Raw genomic sequence first — 21606 nt, 5'->3', positions numbered from 1 at the left:
AGAGTAACAACAAATATCACAGAGAGTCATCTCAGCAACAAGACATTGTCGCCACTATTTTGACTAGTAAATTTTACACACACACACACACACACACACACACATATATATATATATATATATATATATATATATATATACATATATATATATACATATGTGAACTAAAGTTGACACACAATAACCTCTTATACATGAACATGCAAACAAACAAATATTAAGAAGAATGATAGACACAGCCATGTTCACTAAAACATGACAGTCCTTAAGAAATTTTGCTAATTTTATAATCCATGTGAATATAATAAATGAAAGACAACATTTGGTCTTCACAAATGAATAATAGGTAACTATTAGTTATGTCTCAATTCGCAGAGGTATGTGAGAGAACATCTATTTTGGGGGGCTTATGAATCTTCTACCTCCTAGGTACCAACTCAGAATAGCCAAATGGCATTTCTTAATGTTCTGCAGTAAAGATTAATAACTCATTTCTTCAGATCTTCCTTTTCTCACAGCAGTCTGTGGATATGATACATCCATAAATCTCATCCTGACAAAACCTAAAATTATACAGCAGAGCCCGTCTGATTGAGAGGTAACTACTGAACAAAAGTAGGACTCAGTTCATCAAAAGTTTTTCTTGGGTTTCTGCATAACTGTCAGCATATTTCAATTGAGTATTATATAATTCAGAGTCATTTAATGGATAATGATGTGAAATGTGATTGTAACATATTCCTCGGTCTCAATCATTTGAATTTGGATAATTCCGGTGATGTGTCTTAAAGGAAAAATCTACACTTAAAACACTTTAGCAAGATGTGAGTATTATCAAGCAGAATTTCCCTAGTTAACTATCATTCTAGCAGTAAAATGTAGGCATTCAGTGGGATTCAAAGAAATCTAACTTCATGTATAACTCCATCTGTGTCATTTATATATGTACTTATTTATATTATTAGCTATATTTATATGAAATCTTCAATCAAACTATCCTTTCATATAGATAAAAGATAAAAGGCAATACCAGCAAATTATTGTTTAATTTTACTGATTCTTAAAGTTATGTTGCGATGTACATTTATGAGTCATAAATATTTGAAATCTATATTAGAAACTAACTTCATCTGAGCTTTAAAGCATCCCAACCACCACATACAAACCATATGCATAACTATAAAGTATTCAGGATACTTTAAGGACATGATACTAAATAGATCGAACATTATATTCATGTTTGATATTAATTAATTATTTTCTTTTCATATTCTGAAAACTAAGTAATTAACCTATCATTGAGATACAACCCTCAGCTCAATTATACAAATATTTTTGTGTGTCTAGTCCATGGCATACACAAGAGATTCCTTGGAGAGGTGAAACTCTAAGAGAGCACTATTTAAACATATAATTATTGTTAATCATGACAAAATGGACCAAAACCAAATGTTGCCATAAAATCAAACATGAACTCCCTGATAAAATGTAAGAAAGCCAATCAAATATAAAGTAGTTTCTGCTACTTTAACAAGCACATGAAGACCTGTGTCCAGTAGATATTTAGGCTGGTCACAATAGTCAGAAAGTTTGTAAGTTCCCTCTTTGACAAAAAAATGGAGCAGAGACAGAAGGAAAGCCATCTGGAGACCACCCCACATAGGGATCTACCCCATCTTCAGACATCAAACCCTGACACAATTGCTAAGGCCAAGAAGGGCTTGCTGACAGGAGCCTGGTATGCCTGTTTCCTGGGAGGTTCTACCAGCACCTGACCAATACAGATGCAGATACTCACAGCCAACCATCAGGCTGAGCCTGGGGACCCCAATGGAAGAGCTAGGGGAGGGACTGAAGGAGCTGAAGGGGATTGCAACCCCATAGAAAGAACAATATCAACTAATCGGACCACCCAGAACTCTCAGGGACAAAACCACCAACCAAAGAGTATACATGGAGGGATCCATGGCTCCAGACACATATGAAGCAGAGAATGGCCTGATCTGGCATCAATGGGATGGGAGGCCCTTGGCCCTGTGGAGGCTTGATGTCTCAGCATAGGGAGATGCTAGAGCTGTGAGGCAGGAGTGGGTGAGTGGGTGGAGTAACAACACCGTCATAGAGGCAGAGGGGAGGGAGATGGGGAGGATGGGATGGGAGGGGTTGTGGAGGGGTAACCAGGAAGGGGATATCATTTGAAATGTAAATGAATAAAATGATTGAAACATAAATAAGTAGATTATCAAAAAGGAAAAAAAATACAGTCACCCTTCTTATGAAGATTTTAATCAAGCAATTAATTATGCAGATGACTATGAGTCTTCAAGTACTCTAGGAAACAGGGAGAAAAGATAAATATGCATATGTATACTTGGAAAGACACTTTACCTTAGCAGAGTCTAGGAAGAGTCTTAGTCATTGAAGGGATTGAGGGATAGCCCTGGTAGCTAAGTGTGTGGGAACTTGAGGAAGAGTGTAGAAAAAAAGCATTGGGGAAAGATGGAGCACCATGTTTAAGGACCATGGAATGGGAGGTAATAGGTAAGAAAGGTCACGGAGAAGGAGAAACTAGGCCAGAGAGCTATGTATAATCAAACATCCTGAACTTTTAAATAAGTAGCAGGAGACTGAAATAGTCAACAGTTTAACCCATCTGTGAGCAATACCAGCTACAATAATAACTGGTCTTTCATGATATGTCCTCTGGAACAATAGTGCCACAAAAGTTATGAAAGTAATCAACCAAATTCTGTTTGGATTGAAGACTGATTCATTTCCAGTACAGTTAACAGGATCAAAAATCTGTGCCTGGATTATAGGCACTAGGGGCAAATCTAACATTACTTTTCTGTTAAATGGACGTAGTAATAAATTGATGCCGAAGTTTATGTATACACAGAGATTAGTGCATCTCTAAATGTTCCTTAGAGAAGCTTCTTGATAAAATAGATGGTGATTAATACAGAGATCCACAATTCGTTAACATGCGGTAAATAAGATTGTTGAGTTCTTCCTTCTAAAGACAACAGTAATATCACAACCTGTCCCTGCAGAGGACACTAGAGATAAACAAAGAAGAGGGTGTAAGAGACACGTAGTGGGCATCTGTGGCAATACAGTATTTTGCAGGCACAACAGCACCATTTACACACAAGAACTCTTATCACCTGAGCCTTCATACCCAAGATCTTTGTAATAACAAGCCAGCCAAAATCCCAGCATAGATTAGGGTGGACCCGAAGAAGTTTCACTCCTAGATAAGCAGCTTTTTGGAAATTGATGGCCGCCAGAAGGAGACATTCTGCTTTATGGATAGGGTTTCTAAGGGTTACCCTATGCTCCAGTAGGTAGTCATGCACCCATGAGCATACAGGGAGCACTAAGTGGATTTGGTAGGTTATAAAAGGAGATTGCATCCTGAGCTTGGGAGGAAAATCAGTAAGAGTATAGGTAGGGGACTAATTAGAAGGGACAGGAAATGGTGAATTTGAGCAAAATAAATCACATGCATCAAAATTTTCAAGCAATAAAAGAAAAGGAAAATTAGCTATGCAACTAAATGGCGTGTTCTCCAAAGAATAAATACAAATGGTGATGGAAGACTTAAAAGTATGTTTGCTATTCCTATCCCTTAGGAAACCATTATAAGATTGATGTTACCCCATCAGAATGGCCATCATGAAGAATTATTAATAAAAACGAAGGCTGGTGTAAATGGGGGGAGGAAACCGTTGCACACTATTAGAGACACTATTAGTGGTAGTATAAATCAGTACATCCTGGATCTTCTCAAATAATAATAATAAAAACTACCACATAACCCAGATATACAGACCCAGGCAAAGGACACTACATCCTGTGATATGGACAGTTGCAGATTTACATCCATTTTGTTCTATTCACAATAACTACAAGTTGGAAGCAACCTGCATATCCACTAAATAATGAATGGATAATGAAGTTGTGGAACCTATACACAGTGGGATGAAATTCTACTGTAAATAAGAAGTAAATTATGAATTTTTCAGAGGATTGGATGGAACTGGGAAAAAAACTTTATAGAGTAAGGTAATCGAAGCTATAGGGATAAAAGCCATGTGTTCTGTTTTACATGTGGCACCTCATTTAGACTCTTCAGTTATTTTTTGTTAGATTTGTTTAACATTGAGGACCTGTGGAAACTAGGAAACAAGAGGATGAGAGGGGAGGGGTTCTCTGATTTCACAAGAGCTTAAATATTTATAAAGATAAGTCAACAAACATGTTTAAATAATTCTCTGTATTTCTCATTCACTCGTCAGCTAAAGCAAAACTCTCCTGTAATGCTTGATTGTGCTATTTTTCATCCCCAGTGACCTTTTGATATTATTTTCATTGCGAAGTAGCAAATGTTCTTTCAATGGTGCAGAGAATAAATGGGAAACAGCACTGGCTTCTTTAAAAGGTCATGTTTCAAATATTTTTGGAAAGTTACCAATGCACTTTTTAAAAATTTCCCCCCATATTCTAGAATAGATCTGAAGTCACAAAAGAGAATGTTTCTTGCAAGAATACAAAACTCACTATTTTAGAAATGTCTTGCATCATTCTGTTCTACCTGGCCTACATTTATCATTTTTATTATATCCTAGTTTTTGCATTTGGGATGTTCCCAATACAGTGTCAATTTATTTGAACTTTATAAAAGAAATTCACAGGCTATTTAATTTGGTTGTAATTGATATATATGAATATAGGTATTCGTGTGTGTGTGCGTGTGTGTGTGTGTGTGTGTGTGTGTGTGTGTGAAGTTTTTACATTTTTGTAAAGCCTAAAGTGTCATAGAAAGGTTTATGCTTGAGGGGGGAAAAACTAAACAACTAAAAAAAATGGCTTCAGACTCTGTTCGACTGCTAATTTTTTTATATCTTTTATCTACTTTATGGGTTGATGTATGATCATCAATTAATGAAGTCATTTCTATCATAATAAAATGTCATCATTAGAAATGCAGTATTCCAGTCTAACAATTTTCTAAAGAATATGATTGGGGCATTTTAGGTAGTTAAATATTAAAATAATCTAATTGAAAATGAGACTTTGAGATTATTCATTTTGATTGACAAACTGCCGACACTGGCTCTGTTCATAAGTACATTTCCATCACTCAATTTTTATAGGAATTTGTACCATTTATGAGAAAAGGTTAAAACTGATCTTGTCTTTGTTTTACTTAACTAATCTATGTGATAGATATTTGGATTTCTGTGTCTCACATGCACCTGTTATCAAAATGTGTACAATACCAAATTCCTCAAGTATTGTGCCACCTTAGGAATGACCCCTAGTCACACAGTTGTCATAGATTGACCTCCCCTTATATCTAAAGAACAGTGTTTCTTCAGAATCAAGTATATGTGTATTTGTTTTGAATTTTTATGGATACAAAAATTATATACCCAAGGAACGTTAATTCACTAGAAAAAAAGAGGCTGGAGAAGTCTTGAATGCTAAAACAAAAACAGTGAATCACAAGCTAAGTCATACATACCAGTCACTCAAGAAAGTGTTTCCATACTTCTAGCAGAAAGGCTCTCAAGTGCAGACAGAGAATAGGACTTTCCTATAGTTCACACAAAAAGCTTGCAGCTTGCACAACTCCACAAATGTGCCCCCTGATGTATACATACACACACACATACACGCACGAACATGCAAATACACACACCACTAACTAATAAAATATTTTTAAATCTGTAAGGAAGTTGGATAGATTTACCATGACAGAATGGATAGATATAAAATCTTTTTTCTATATCACTTAATGTAGACAAATAAAACCCAAATGCTAAGCTTACTGTAATTTGTAATGCACAGAGAATATTCAAGCAGAATTTTACTCAGGATCTCTTTTCCATAATTTGTTTTTTGAAAAAAGAAACCAACTATAAAATAATGAAAAACATCTTCTCATCGACAACATAAGGAGAGAACAAACTGTATTTAAAAGATATTTTAACATTTTTAAAACTTCCTAATAATTTTTTATAACTTTGTAGTATAAAATAATACCTCCCCTATCAAAGTTACTGACATCTTAAGCCTCAGAACCGCAGAAGATCCCAGAAGGAACCTGGACGTGTAATTGAAAATTACACAGGAATTCTGTAGATGTAAGGAAGGTTCTAACATGGAGATCTAACCTTGGATTATTGTTCAGGTCCAGCATAACCATTAGGGTCATATAAAAAGGAGACAGGACAGTCATACAGACAGAAGGAGATGTGGCAATAAGAGCTGAAACCAACAAGACACAGGAAACTAAAAGCTGGAACGGCCAGGCAACAGAAACTCCCTAGATCTCCTAGAAAAGGAAAAGACTTATGCCCTGAGTGTAGCCCAGAGCAGCTTTGCAAACACCCTGCCCACCAGATTTCAACACAAAACACTTCGGTCCTGATTTCAAATCACTAGGTTTTTAACAAAATTGCTACAGCAGCAATGAAAAAGGAACAAAGATATGGGGTTTTTTTTTTATTAGTTCTGTGTTTTAGTTTTCTCATTCTAGTGACATTATGGGTTGTGCTGAAGACTTTTAAGAAATAAGCAGCCTAGAAATGCTGAGAATATGGGATTTCCCAATCCTAGCTTTACTTGAGAAAATGCTGGGGGAAAAAAAAAAAAACAGTTCCCCAAATACAGTGTCTTCAATTAACCTCTTGATGCTAACAAAATGTTCCTGTAGCAGAAGTTACACTGATAAAATGCTTGCTTCCTCTCTCCCTCTCTCTCTCTCTCTCCCTCTCTTTTTCTCCTGTCCTGTCTTTTCACCTTCTCACACTGACCTCTACAAAATATACATGAAGAAAAAGAAACATAGAAAGCAAAACTGAAGACAACTTATAAAGAGCTGAAAAGCTTTAATCTTGAAGCTCTATTAACTACTGTGGGACTGGGGGAAGACAGAGTTATAATAATCAGTTCGCCACTTCAGAAATATGCCCTCAGCAATGGCATAGAGACTAAGTTATTAAATGACCATGCTACGACCAAAAACAAACAGCAATTTACTTAGTAAATTGGGAGAGTAGAATAGAAAGCCCAAGAATGGAAATAGATTTTGTAGTGGTAAAATATAAGCCAAGTGTTTCTCATAATATAGACAAAGTAATGATTAACAGTATGTAACTCTGGTAAGTTTACACAGGGGATAAAGAGGATGAATAGTCTCATATGATTCTGTGATATGAGAATAGAAGAGATATAGAGAGGTATTATGAAAGGAAGTATATTCTAAAAGATAAAACAAATTCAGCATTGACTTAATGAATTCAGAGTCTGAGGAACATCTCAGAGGGAGGTAAATAGCTGAAGCACAGGACTAGGTAGAAAGATGGACTCAGAAGACATCACTGCATCATGTCTTTAGAAGTTCATGCAGAAGAACAAACATCAGAAAGACAAAGCACTCTGAATTCTGAGGAGCACCAAGAGGTGGTAGAAACAAAAATCTCACAAATGTACCAAGAAATGAAGGCAGTGTAAGATCACAAGGTCAAAATAAGACAGAGCTTAAGGAAGAGTGTTTCACAAAGTCAAATGCCATGGAGAGAAGAAAATGAGTAGGAGATGATGTTAGCAGACCTGGAAATAAGTGGGTCACTGCAGACTCTCAGGAGCACACTTTCCAGCTATGGACAGAGAATGGAAAACAGCCTGCAGGGACAGTAAATTGTGAACAAGATCTCATGACTTAGACTTAGATAGGGGGCTGACCCCTCTTTCTCCACAAGCTCCATGGAGGAGCTCATTTGGTAATGTAGTTTGAAAGTCCAGATGCATGCGAATGCCTTCCAAGTTTCTTTCTCTGCACCAGATTTCTGTGTGGTAGAGCATCAAGAATGCAGCGATGTGTGAGGTAGACTGCACTCGGCACCAAGCCCTCCTTACTCTTTGCATAAGTGATGCTATCCAGTGGTTTCCAAGGGACACTTCAAAGGTTCCACTCATGCTCTAAAGTTCATTTGCTTTTTTATAGCTCATATGTGTGTGCTGGGGGGATAGGTAGCCTCTAATCATAAACAAGATGATAAATTGTCCATATTTCAAACATTTCAGTGGCTGGCTGAGAATAGGTGGTAGACCAAAGCAAAGACCCAAGCTTTGTCAGAAGCATTCTGTTTCTGGGAAATGGAATCTGAAATTTCAGATTTCTGGGAATCTCTTGTTGTATACGATTCTTTGCAAATTCAGCTATGAGAGAGAGAGAGAGAGAGAGAGAGAGAGAGAGAGAGAGAGAGAGAGAGAGAGAGAGAGAGCTAAGATTTGAAGCAGGAGGAGAGAAACTAAATATAAGAAATCTGCTCAATGAGAGGGAAGACGGGCTGGAGTGCCTCCAGGTAGAATAAAAGGCCCAGGTGCCACTAAAGACTTGTGGAGTAGTAATTACATGGTGTTATAGGACTGACCTCTATGGTGGCAGCAGCAGGGCTGCACGGTCCATGAATGACCTAAGAAGAAAAAGGCACAGAAAAGGCTGGCTGTGCAAAAGGAAGGGCCAGGCTAAGTGGGAAGAAAGTGGGGCATCCAATGAAGGAAAGGACTCCATTAGACCATAGGGAATACACAGAAAGGAAGAGAGCAATACAACTGCAGGGTGTGCTATGAGGTCTAGACTAGGGCATTGGAGCCTTTCTGAACACACATGAACCTCAAAATCAAGACCTCCCGGGTCTATCCATACAGAGTCTTCAAAAGACTTGCAAACAAGGTTCCAACTTCTTCATTATGGACTTGTAGAATACTGTAGAATGCCAAAGTGGTAGACAGTTTATTAACATTAAATACTGTCTCTTCCCATGAGCACAGGAAACATAACAATCTAATGCACAGACAGTTTGATGCCTCGATGTTTCCACCGTTGGTAACTCCAGTCTCCTTCAGAGGCTTAGTTTATGTGAGTGTTCTCTAGGGTACACACTAAACTTTTTATTATACAGCTACAAAGTTATCGTATAAGCAATCGAGTTGCTTTGAATGGGATTCTTATATGATATTATTTATTCATGGAGAATTTTTACAGACATTGATTAATCCCTTTCATGATCTCTGACTTAATCACCTGCAACTACTATGGTTTATTAATATTTCAATTAGCTAGCTAAGTTGCAGAGAAAGATTACAGTTGGATGAGCAGATGAAGTCTACCTACCTCTATCCTGGTGCTCACTTTTAAGTTAAAAAGTAAATTCATAGTTTAATGATAATAGTATAAGTTGTTACATACTGTTATCTTTTAATCAAATACATGTATTGTTATTCTGTCTACCTTTTCTCATCTGACCATCCCATCCAGGTAATGAGTTGAGAATCCCTTACACTATGGCCTACATGATAAGTTAAAAGATAGGAGTAGGAAAGAACAAAGCAGGCACCCAAACCATCCCAGACCGACTCCCTGTTCCCAGTCAGGAGCCATCGTTGAGCATTTTGTTACTCAGGGTAACAAGTAACTTCGTGAAAATGACTAATGCCAAGGAGGGGACATTTCAAAATTCATCCTCCCAAGTTATTTCCTGTAACATAAATTTAGCATAGTCTGAAATGTATAATCGATCTACATTATCAAGATGATCACTGAAACAGTATGAAAAATTATGCTACAGTTCATTAAGGACACGTGATATATAAATATATAGCACAATGCCCCTGATACAATTTTTATAGTAAGAAATTTTACATAGCTGTCTCTTTCACTCCAGATTTATTGCTAACAACAATTACTCATTTTATGGCTAAAAAACATAAACTTGAAGGCAAAGCCAATGTAAGCTTCCTTTCCCTTGATCAATCACAAATTTTAAAAATACATGATAGATTAAGTGACTATAGCAGAGAGAAAATACGAAAGTTAGGCTATCTGAAGAAATGTGCCATTATTTTAAAGTCTTTGCAAACACCCTGTCCCTAACTTTTTTTAAACTTACCACTGCATTTATTTTTTTAAGTATATGAGATAACATCTAAACCCAGAACATTTACAAAACATTTTCACGTGAAAAGTAAGAATTTGGGGGGAGTTAAGGAACAGCACATAAAATAATTCTTTCTAACAATAACAGGATATATCAGACTCTCAATGTAAACACATTAGGGTACTGGACCAACAAACCAGACTTTATAAAAATATGCTTAAAGCAGACAATAACCTCATTATGTCTTCCCCCTAAAAATTTAAGACTATAATATAAGCATAAATCATTCTTTCCATTTTTACAGTGTTATTTTTGTCTTACCCAAGTTTGGAAGTTCATTGCAAAATCAAGTTTCCGAAGGGACATTATAATTGATACCTAAAATGGCTTCCTTTAAAACTCGTTCAAATGGTAAAGTTCAGCCAAAATTCTCTTGCCTCTTATAAAAACTTCTATTCAGTGTTTTGTTTTCATTTTCGTTCATAAATTCTTTCTAAAAGGGCTGTCACTACTAGCAAGATCAGCTCTGTTTACTATAAACCACTGCTAATTAAATAGGTTACATGATATCTGAGAAGTCATTTACTGTCATATGTCTATCACCAACCCTTCAGAAAAGTCAAGGAAAACGAGACTTTCTTAGGATGCTCCAAAGTTGGAATAAAGTTTTAGTATTATTGAACTGTGTGCATCAGGAAAATGTGATTGTGTTGTAGCCTATAAATACATTGCCAACTCTAACTATTGCTGAGACATCTCAGTCTAGAAAGTCAAACGCTGTAGCATGTCACTTTCAAACTTTTCTCCCTAGTCCCAGGGAAATAGGTGAAGATTTCAAATAAAGTTATTTAAAGTAGATTCTGGTATACAGCCACCCACGTCTTCCTGAGTCAAATTTATCTGTTAGGATGTCTCCAGTCAATCTGACCACTTCAACCTGACAGGCAAGCCAACCAAATCAGCAATCAGTAGGCCAAAAAATCTGTCAAAACCATTGCCTGAACCGGTGATTACATTTTGACTGACTTGAGCAGTCAAGTTAATCAAACTCGTCAAACCAGGCTTCCCATGTATACAATCTCAGGCTCTGCTGTTTCTGAGGTGTGTGCTGTTTATATATTTGAAGAGAGTTTTATTTCCTTGCATTGTTTAGGAATAGCAAGTTCAAGAAATTTTGAGCTGCTAGTTTGACAGTAGAGGCTCACATCACATTGAAGAGAGTCCACAATATCTACAAAGTGAAGAAAAGACCTATGGACAGTTTGAGATCTACGGAAGAAGGGAAGGGGCAGGAGCTGGAGAAGAGAACTTGGGACCCCATACATACTCAGACACCCATGTTTGTTAATTAGGACATTAATACATGGGTCTAAACAAAGGCACATGCTAACTGTACTTTATTAGGTGAAACAAACCAGCAAAGAGTCCCATGGAGGATCTGGGGAAAGCGATGCCACAGTTCTTATTTATTCTCAATATGAGCAAGATCTTTTCAAAAGGGAATTAGCCGTGAAAATGTACACTTATTATATTTGCAATGAGCAGTTGGATCATACATAAATATGATGCAACTGCTCATTAAAGAAGGACAGTGTAGAAATGCATTCCAGTGCTTACAAAGCTGTGATAGATTGCAAGTTTTAGAATCAATGAGCCAGCCTGAATCCACATTGAATGACAAACCACGTGAATTTGGACCATATGTTTCTTCCAAGTATGCATATACACTTAATGGTACAATTACTATAATACAACAACACAATTCTCAAACATTTCCTAAGCATGATCCAAACAAAATCACTTAGTTTTGAAAAATCATTCCCAATATTGGATGAAAGCTTGTGGACCGCAGGAAGATGATCCAGCTCAAGTGCACCATAATATTGAAAGTTTCCTGTTCAAATAAAATATTTTATTAAGTAGTGACCTACACAGCATACACTGTTTAAGTGTAGTCCTGTCAATAGGCAATCGTTCAATTCATTGCAAGTATCCAATAATAGCACTAATAAGCATAATGGCCAGCATTGCAAGATTGCTATTCTGCACAGGCATAATTGATAAGCATTATATTGGCTTCTCATTTAGTAGCCATGAAACTAATAGATAGATCAGGTTTACAAATGAAGAAGTAGAATTCCATAAATAATACAGCCTGGCTGTAATAAAAAAGCTGCTTATGACAGAGGCAGTTTGGAAATCTAAGCATCTTGCTTGAAAACCTAAGTTCCTTCTGATGCATGTTTCTGAGAATGCATAATACACTTAACAGTAATTTTCCTTTCCTGCAAAGCAAGAGTTGCTATGGCAGGCTTAGAACTTCCTCAAGAGGCTGATCTCACTCAGAAGGAACTGTCAGTAATCCATAGATGCTAGAATGACCTAACACCCACTGAAAAAGCACAGAGTATTGTTATTGTGCTTTCTAAATTACCACATTAGCCTCCAAAACAATAAATGTTTACCAGATATATCCCACACATCTCAAGGGACTTGTCCCTGTAAAGGGTTTTAAAGACTAACTTTAGCAAACAAACACAAGGTACAAGGGCTTGTCACATGATAATAACCCCAACATGAACAGGCAGAAAACTAATGTTTACAGTAGCAAAATATTTCCATACTGTTTTCATAGGTAACTTTTCAGTCCTCACGAAAGACAGTAATCTCAAACAGAAGTATGTAAAAATCCTAAAGACTGGAGGAGCAAGAATGAACTGAGCCACTGGGAAGAGCCTGGGCTTCTAGCTAAAACTAACCATTGGAGGGTATGATCTAATGTATGGGATGAGCATCTCAGGAGACTTGCCCTGGGTCAGTCCATCTCTCTGTGATGCCTTATCCTCTAGATGGAAATAAAAACAGTGAACTCTTTTAAATGTGCCCTATGGTCTGATTAAAGATTGAAAAGGGCTCTAAAAATCCACAGCACTCCCAGGGAAAATGCTAAATATCATTATCATTATTACACCAAATGCCATAATTTGGTCTCCTCAGATTCCCTTTTTATGTAGATTCCATCAAACTATGACTTTTGACTTTTCTCCTCTCTGACCAAATCTCCAATGACAAAGCAAAGGGAAATGTTGAGGCAATTAGTGGGAAATGGAAGCAATTAATTCCCTTTTTTTAGTGGAGACCTGGCCTCTGTGAACCAGTTTAACCAAAAATAATCAATGACCTTTCTCTGCCCAAACTGAAGCAAATCTACTTGATATTTGTCCCCGGTTATCCATCTACTGCTTCGACATTAATGAGTCTCTTCACTTTGCCCCTTTCTTTCGTGAAATGCAGACATCTCTTCTTGTCCCTCGTTACCTCTGCATCTGCTACTTTTGCAAATTGAATACAGTTAGAGGCCTCGTTATCCTGTGTGAGACTTGGACACACTGTTAGGATAGCACTGATTCTGACGGGTCTTTCCCCCATACACTGAACTATTTCCCCTCTCCTGCAATGAAGAGGAGGGCTTGTCTCTAACAAATAAAGAGTTTAGGTACTGTGTAGACACAAATCCATTCTAGTCCCACTACATTGCTCACCCATTAGCCATCTTGAGAAAGTCAACTAGTCTTCAAAATCATCATTTTTCCTTTAGAGAAATAGTAATAATGCCACTTGCCTCTAGAGTATTGTCAGATTAAAATGTGACAGAGGTTGGGGAGCTTTTCATACATAAAAAGCACACAATTAATACATAATCAAGGTTTCCTATTATCACCTAAGAAGAAAGCAACTATGAGAAAGACGAGGAATAAGAAGAATTAAAAGAGGTAGCAGGGGAGAGAGGGAGGGGAGAGAAGGAAGCAACACGGCAAGAAGAGACAGAAGCGAAGGGAAGAAAAGGTGGGGAATTGGGAGAGAGATTTCACCAAATATAGATAACTGATTTAGACATGTGTTAAAACTCATCAAAGAGGATTTCTACTAGTACAGGAGTGGTTAGTACTTGGCCCCTCTCTTTGGTTTCCCACTAAAAGAGTTAATATCCACTTACCTACTTATTTGTACAAAGTATCTCCTTTTTTAGAAATTGTGGATAGTTGTAAGGTTTTTGTTGCTGTGATGATTTGTTTCATCTTTATACACATCTCCAAAAGCATTGTCACGCATCTCATTGGCTGTGTTCACTGGGATGGAGACATGCCAGTACAACCCGCAGAATGTAAATGAATTGGCAAGACATTTTGGAGAACAGGGGAACGTGTAATATCTTATGGAGTAAAAGCAAATTGACAGTCCCTTGCTAAAGTGTGCATGACTACCCATTCTCTCCTTCATTGTGCTCTGTGTGTTCTGTCCCAAAGCAGAGTTCCCTAAGAGGAGAGCTACTTTCCTATGAGACAGTATAAGTAGCTCATGGTCAGGTTCCATGCTATGAAAATCTGTCAGAAATGTGGAATGGAGACTTCATAAGGAGGCAGGAAAAGGACATGCTCAGAGGAAGATTTCCTGTCTCACAGCTCTTTTGTCTAACCCATGTTTGACCTCTTAAGAAATCCATAGCTATTTTTGGTACTTGAGTGGACTTTAAGTCACAACAGATTCTTTATCATTTACCCTTATACCAGGACCCTAACCTTTACTCGCCACACTGGGCATTAATTCTTATAGTTTACACAAGCAGAAAGAGACTTATTCGAAGTCACATGGAAAATGAGTAATGCACAAAAACTGCTCATTTGACTTCCTACTTCCCTGTGTGTTCCACTAGCTCCACACCAGGCAACCACCGAGAAATCACTGAATCATGTGTTTGCTCGAACAACTTGCTTGAGAGCTGCTGTCTGTCAACACAGTGATGACTCTTTCCACACTGGGAAATGTCACTGCATCTGAGTATCAATCCCCTCTCAAGAGGTGGGGTCTCTCGTGTTCTCGGTAATGTGATTCCTGATTACCAACAATACATATATTTGCAGAGTATGGCCCAGAGATATCAGTCAACATAGATTTTTCTAAAAAACATTTCATTCACTATATTCTGATCATGTTTTCCCCTCCCATAACTCCTCCATGATCTCCCCACCTTTCCATATACCCATTTATCAAACTCTGTGCTCTTTCTTTCTCTTTCTTTAGAAAACAAACTAACATGTAAAAAAACATTACAGATTTTTTTTAAAAAGGAAAAAAAACGTAGGAAACACACACATATACACATACATGAAAACATCAAATCAGAAACTATTATATACAAGCAACACACCAGTAAGACAAAATAAAAAATAAAAACAAAACAGAGTTAGTTGTTATAGTTGTCTCTGGTTAGAGCTTGTTCCTCCCACGATTCTGTTAGCCTCTATCAGCAGACCTGGGAGTCTAGCTCTCTCCTGAGTTTCAGTGGTCTGAGCACTCTCTGCAGGCAAGCTCTCCTCAGAACAAGATGCCCCTCAACAGAGGAATGGATACAGAAAATGTGGTACATTTACACAATGGAGTACTACTCAGCTATTAAAAAGAATGAATTTATGAAATTCCTAGGCAAATGGATGGACCTGGGGGGCATCATCCTGAGTGAGGTAACCCAATCACAAAAGAACTCACATGATATGTACTCACTGATAAGTGGATATTAGCCCAGAAACTGAGAATAACCAAGATATAAGCTACAATTTGTGAAACACATGAAAATCAAGAAGAACGAAGACCAAAGTGTGGACACTTTGCTCCTTTTTAGAATTGGGAACAAAACACCCATGGAAGGAGTTACAAAGACAAAGTTTGGAGCTGAGATGAAAGGATGGACCATCTAGAGACTGCCATACCCGGGGATCCATCCCATAATCAGCCTCCAAACACTGACACCATTGCATACACCAGCAAGATTTTGCTGAAAGGACCCTGATACAGCTGTCTCTTGTGAGACTATGCCGGGGCCTAGCAAACTCAGAAGTGGAGGCCCACAGTCAGCTATTGGATGGATAACAGGGCCCCCAATAGAGGAGCTAGAGAAAGTACCCAAGGAGCTAAAGGGATCTGCAACCCTATAGGTGAAACAACAATATGAACTAACCAGTAGCCCCTGAAGCTCGTGTCTCTAGCTGCACATGTATCAGAAGATGGCCTGGTCGGCCATCAGTGGAAAGAGAAGCCCATTGGACTTGCAAACTTTATATGCCCCAGTACAGGGGAATGCCAGGGCCAAGAAGTGGGAGTGGGTGGGTAGGGGAGTGGGGGGGCAAGGGTATGGGGGACTTTTGGGATAGCACTGGAAATGCAAATGAAGGAAATACCTAATTAAAAAAAAACAAAATAGAACTTACCCAAACAAAATAAAGCAATATGAATCAAAATGTCTACAAAAATACTATTGAGTTCACTTTGTGTTGACTATATACTGCTTGTGCAAAAAGCCTAAAACCTGAGTAATTAATATGCACAGTGAGGGTTGATTTGAAAGAACTAGTTTTCCCCATTGCAAACAGATGTCAGTTGGGTGGACCTTCTTGTTTGGGATGAGAAATCATGTCTACTTCCTTATCTCAGCTCTGGGACCTCAAATGGGCTAAAGCAGACTTAAGAGCACTCTATAAACAAAAAAATACACAGCTAACCATTCCAGTCTTTTATCTTCTAATCTTTTTAGATGGCTAGAGCCAAAGAGCTTAAGCAAATACTGATGCTGATGTATCAGATCAAGCTACTTCTACCATCAAAATCCTCCAAGTCTTAAAATAAACAGAGCTTTTTGAGGTCTGTCTCCCTCTTATCTCTCCTCACCTCCTTCTTGCTACTTCTCACAGTGGCCATATGCTAAATTTTTGTGCTAAGTCTTTTCTTCCATTTTTCAGTTATCTAGGGAGTAGGGAATTGTTTTTCAAGGTACCCATCCTCCTTCATCTTCCAATGATCTTCTCACACCCTCATACTCCCAGGGAGCTCATCTAGACTTTTAACATAACACTTCTTTGTTTATGTAATTCTGGGAATGCCTAAATGGCTCATTGGCAGATGCCGCCACCATTCTTAGCTTAACTTAACTGGCATGGTGTCCAGCTTCTGCGGCAGATGGTGTCATTGGTGGACACATTGTGCGGGGCAGTGACTTGCTTCTCTCTGTCCAGTATAAGAGCAGGTATGTTTCAGACTTCCCAAACATTTCATAAGGAGGTTTGGCAAGAAATTCTCCAAAGCTCCTAAGCAATGGTAGTTTTCAGTTAAAAGGAAAGATGGAGAGGGCGGGGAGAAAGACTCAGGTGCTTTAAATTTTGAGATTACTGAGGAATATGTAAAAGGATTGTACGAGCTTGGTAGGAAAAATGCAAAGGTCTGCCATGGTGTGTGCAGTTTTGATAGAAAGGACATATCATCCCTTTCCAGAACATTTGCCTGCAAATTGTAATTGTAGAGGAGGGAAAGTAGTTTTTCAAATTGGAGAAGTATCTGAGAGGCTAGCAAAGGGTCATATGCCTGTTCACTAAAAGTTATTAAGAAGAAATCTAGATTCAAAGTTTAAAGTCTGGTAGTTAAAACGTTCCCTGCTAGTTGTTGGCAAGACACAGCCCAGTGCATTCAAACACATTTGCATCCACAGAGCCTCTAAGGGAAGAGATGAGGTGAATACTAACCCCTGGCCATACACATCGCCGGCATCCTGGGTCCTCATCTAGACCTTTATGTAAGAAACACTCAGTACAGAATTATGTAGAAAGTCCTGGCTTGCCTTCTTATTTGGGTCTACGTACTATGAAAACCAAATATATATTCACGTGCACACTGTCTTCTAAGCACTGGAAGCATGTTTGTGTTAGAAAGAAATATAGGAGGGAGTAAAAGGCAGGGTAGATGTGTCTGGTCCAATGGAAGTAGCTGGGACTATAAACATAACGTCTTTTTTAGGCCAACTAAACGATGTTTCAATAAACACAAGAGATAACTTTAAAAACCCTTGCAAGGTAGACCAGAAGTAGACATGAGAGCATGGGATCCTATCAGAAGTCCACCTCTAGCACCTTGGATGCTGTTCATTACCTCACTTCTAACTTTGACATCAACTTCTCCCCTCTTCTTTTAAAGAAGATAAAAGGGAAAAAAAGTGGAGCCTAATGGGTCTTTAGGGTTATGGGTCTCAATCTGCTGTTTTTCCTGGGAGCAATTAAAAAAAAATCAGTAACAACGTCTTTCTCTCCAAGGTTTTTTTTAACCTGTGAATAGGGACTCTCTCCCAGGTTAGCCTGGAACCTGAGCTCATGATCTTCCCACCTCTGGTGCCCACGTGCAGGTATCACAAGCATTCACCAGCACACCAAGCAACCAACCTATTTTTAACACTGGTCTCTTGAAGAAATTGAACAAAACCCTTTCACCTTTCCAGTACTTGCCTTTCCCTCTTTTCTTAATTTATAATACAAATCACCTCCACTCTTAAGACTGTTCTTGTTTTAGTTGGAAATGGTCAGGGCTTTCCATGCCCCCCAAAGAATGCAATTTCACAGAATCGCAGCTATCATCTTCTCTCCTGAGTTGGGGGAGGGGAGGGAAGGCAAAAGCTGAGACATCTCCAAACACCTGCAGCCCATCTTCAGAGTCCTGGGTTTGAAACTGGCAACTGGCAAAGGAATGTTTTGTGGAATGTTTGCTTTCCCCTATGCCACTCTTTCTCTTCTCTCCTACAAATCCACTATTCCTGTCTATTGCTTTTGTGGGTTTTCGGCCTCTGTCATCCTACTGCTTTATGTCTTGAATTTCTCTGTTAGGTCATAATAGACACTACACGTGATACCGGAGCATACTTTGCTATCTATAGTTACATTACTTATTGTCAAGCAGGTGTTCCTATCAATGTGACATTTGCAAACATCAGGGTGACTAACACAATCTGTATGTAAACTTGGCCCTTTTCTGGAGCTGCAAAAACTACATGTCTTATTCTGGTGTTGTCTTGATTGTTTGTAACTGTAAGAGTTGACTTTCTGGAGTGAGCTGACTTGAGATAGTTTTAATTGTACACCAAAGGACGAAGGATGAACTGACAGGATTTGCGCAGGTATTCTGTAATTATCCAAATGACCTTGAAGCAGCTTTCATCTGTGTATTCAAGCCATTGTGGAAGGACACTTTGTTCTTTCAATTTCTGCTTTACTTTTGCCTTTCTGACTACACATGCCACTGCTTTATTATTATTATTATTATTATTATTATTATTATTATTATTATTACAGTCCAGTTATTGCCCCCCTTCTGGTCCTCCCTCTCACAGTTCCTCATCCCATTCCTCCTTTCCTGTCTCCGGACACAAATACAGCAGAGTACTGACTGGCCTAACCCTGGAGAGTATTGAGGCCCCACTGACAGCCTCCCCACTCCCTGGGGCCTCAATACTCTCCAGGGTTAGGCCAGTCAGTCCTCTGCTGTATTTGTGTCTGGGACCTGGGACCAGCTCCAATATGCTGCCTGGTTGGTGGCTCAGTGTCTGATAGATCTCAAGGGTGCAGGTTAGTTGAAACTGCCCATCTGTCTATGGGGCTGCCCTCACCCTCAGCTTCTTCCAGACTTTCCCTAATTCTACCACAGGGGTCCCCGACTTCAGTCCACTGGTTGGGTGTGAAACATCTGAGTCTGTCTCAGTCAGCGTCAAGCCACTGTTTTTAAAACCGATTTTCTACTTCTACTATGCAAATCACAACAATTCCTGAAAAAAAAATGTACTTGCTTTAATTTGGCATTGTATACAAACATCTTGCAAAGTATCTTGGCTGGTTAGAAGTTAAATGTTCATGTCTAAGACATTAAGTTGAGTTCATGTCTAAGAAATTTGTTTTGCTTTTGAAATCAAACCCAAGTTTCAGTTCAGTAAAATCTACTCATCCAGTAGACTATTCTACTGCTTCACAAAGAAAGCAAGAAGGAGAAAGTCACAAAATCCACGAAACAAACAATGTGTAGATATGTATTCCACTGAGTTCATAGCTTTAAAGATTTCTTTAAATACTCAAGGGTAAACCTCAAGTTTGACCTATTTAAGGTTGCTTCCACCAAATACGGAAAAGATTTAATTCAACAGCTACTTGAAAGTGTCTAGCCACAATCAGTTCCATGCAAGACCCGAGGGAAGCACCCTTCTCACAGGATCTTGCTGAACTTTCCATTCTGTTTTAGCTTGCTTTGTTGACATAGCCTTTGAACAGGGAAAAATTGTCAAGTACACTGAAAACGCTTTACCACTAAATGAGGCTTCTAGCAAATAAATTACCAATGAACAACTCAAGCAAAATTAAATATTACCTCAGGCTCATTATTGTTCTCAAAATATCTATTCCTAATAATGTGGGATAGTATTGATAATATGGAATAACCACAAAAACAAATCTATGTGCATATAATTTATATTTGTGCACATAGAGAGAAATAATCCTGGCCCTAATTTTTAGGACTTTGCTTCAATTTAAAATTATTACTTTAAAAGTTACTGGTTTTGTATACTTGAAATCTCCTAAGCTAAATAATTAGATCTACATATGTACAAAAGGAATACCATGACCTAAACTTGGGAAAAGAACACATGCTAAAATCCTATCTGTTATTATCTGTGAAGAACAAAACTTATATATTCTTAGCTTTAAAATAAACAATAAAACAGACAATGTTTGAATGAAAATCAAAATTAACATTTACTCATAAAATACCATACGATGCAATAAAATGTTAAATTATATTCCAATTTAGTAAATATCTGAAAATATTAAACTAGAAGAAATTCCCTAGGTTATCATAAACTAAAACAGTGATTTCTACATCCTGATTAAAATAGAAATTGATAGCATTCCAGTTACATCTCATCCACATTATAGCGAATCGTAGCTTGGCCGGTCTAAGATCCTGATACCTGACTATCATGCAAAATGAAAACATAATTGCAAGAGAGCTATGCATATTATCAAGGCAAAACAGGTACTGATTGAACTTGTCATCATATTTGTTTAAAGCACAGAAAATTAACCTTAACCTTCCGGTTTGGTTACCTACCAGCACTGATTGGATTCTAGGTGTGTCATCACGGCTACAAACAGCTCCAAATTACAGCCCCTCGTCCCATAACCTAAGCACAAAAGTCAAGGGTCTGCTCACGAAGAACAAATGGTTTGAACAGCTTGGAATCCACTTAGTTGAGGAAGGAGAAAAGAGAAGTCACCCATTAGGGCATTTCCTGGACTCTGGTTGGAATTTCAGTTAAGGAAGAAGAAATGACACAGCAGTTTCAAGTTAAGGCGACTTCCTTTCTTTATCAGAAATATGCTACTAATTTGAGAAACGGCATTCCAGCAAAACTACTCCAGTGGTGTGACTACAGTAAAAATCCTCTCATTGATGCCGTTATTGCCCCATAATAAGCATTTTTCCCCAGAATTTACAATGGCAGTATGTGGTTATTAGCTCAGTGGACTAAGACCCCACAGTTATTGCAACACAGTCTGCCTTACAAGTGAGTTTCTTCAGAACACTGACTGACCTTGCCCACTTTCAGTTAGGAATTACACTTTGACTCAGGATAGCTATTGTTTGAGTTTTTGTTTTAAGACTATTTCCTGAATTTTATATAATGCGAGTTTTCTTACTTCCCAATTTGTTCTCAAAGACTTCATGACCAAGAATAATTGATCTTCCCAAGAAGATAAGACAGAAACATAAAATTGAACTTTGAATGTATATG

At 38.1% G+C, this 21606-nt stretch overlaps 1 protein-coding gene across 1 annotated transcript in view; it reads right to left on the bottom strand.

Annotated features, from left to right (window-relative positions):
• The window catches only part of Tfec (transcription factor EC), a 69111-nt gene extending 48036 nt beyond the window's left edge, over window positions 1-21075 (bottom strand). Inside the window, exon 1 of the mRNA XM_021165608.2 lies at window positions 20922-21075. The gene's annotated coding sequence lies outside the window, so the exon portion shown is untranslated. The remainder of the gene's footprint in view (window positions 1-20921) is intronic.
• Window positions 21076-21606: the final 531 nt, after the last annotated feature.

The sequence above is a fragment of the Mus caroli genome, unplaced genomic scaffold (assembly GCF_978045245.1).
Source record: "Mus caroli unplaced genomic scaffold, Mus_caroli_1 scaffold_7, whole genome shotgun sequence".
In the NCBI taxonomy this organism is placed as follows: domain Eukaryota; kingdom Metazoa; phylum Chordata; class Mammalia; order Rodentia; family Muridae; genus Mus; species Mus caroli.
This window is presented reverse-complemented; position numbering and strand designations above follow the sequence as displayed.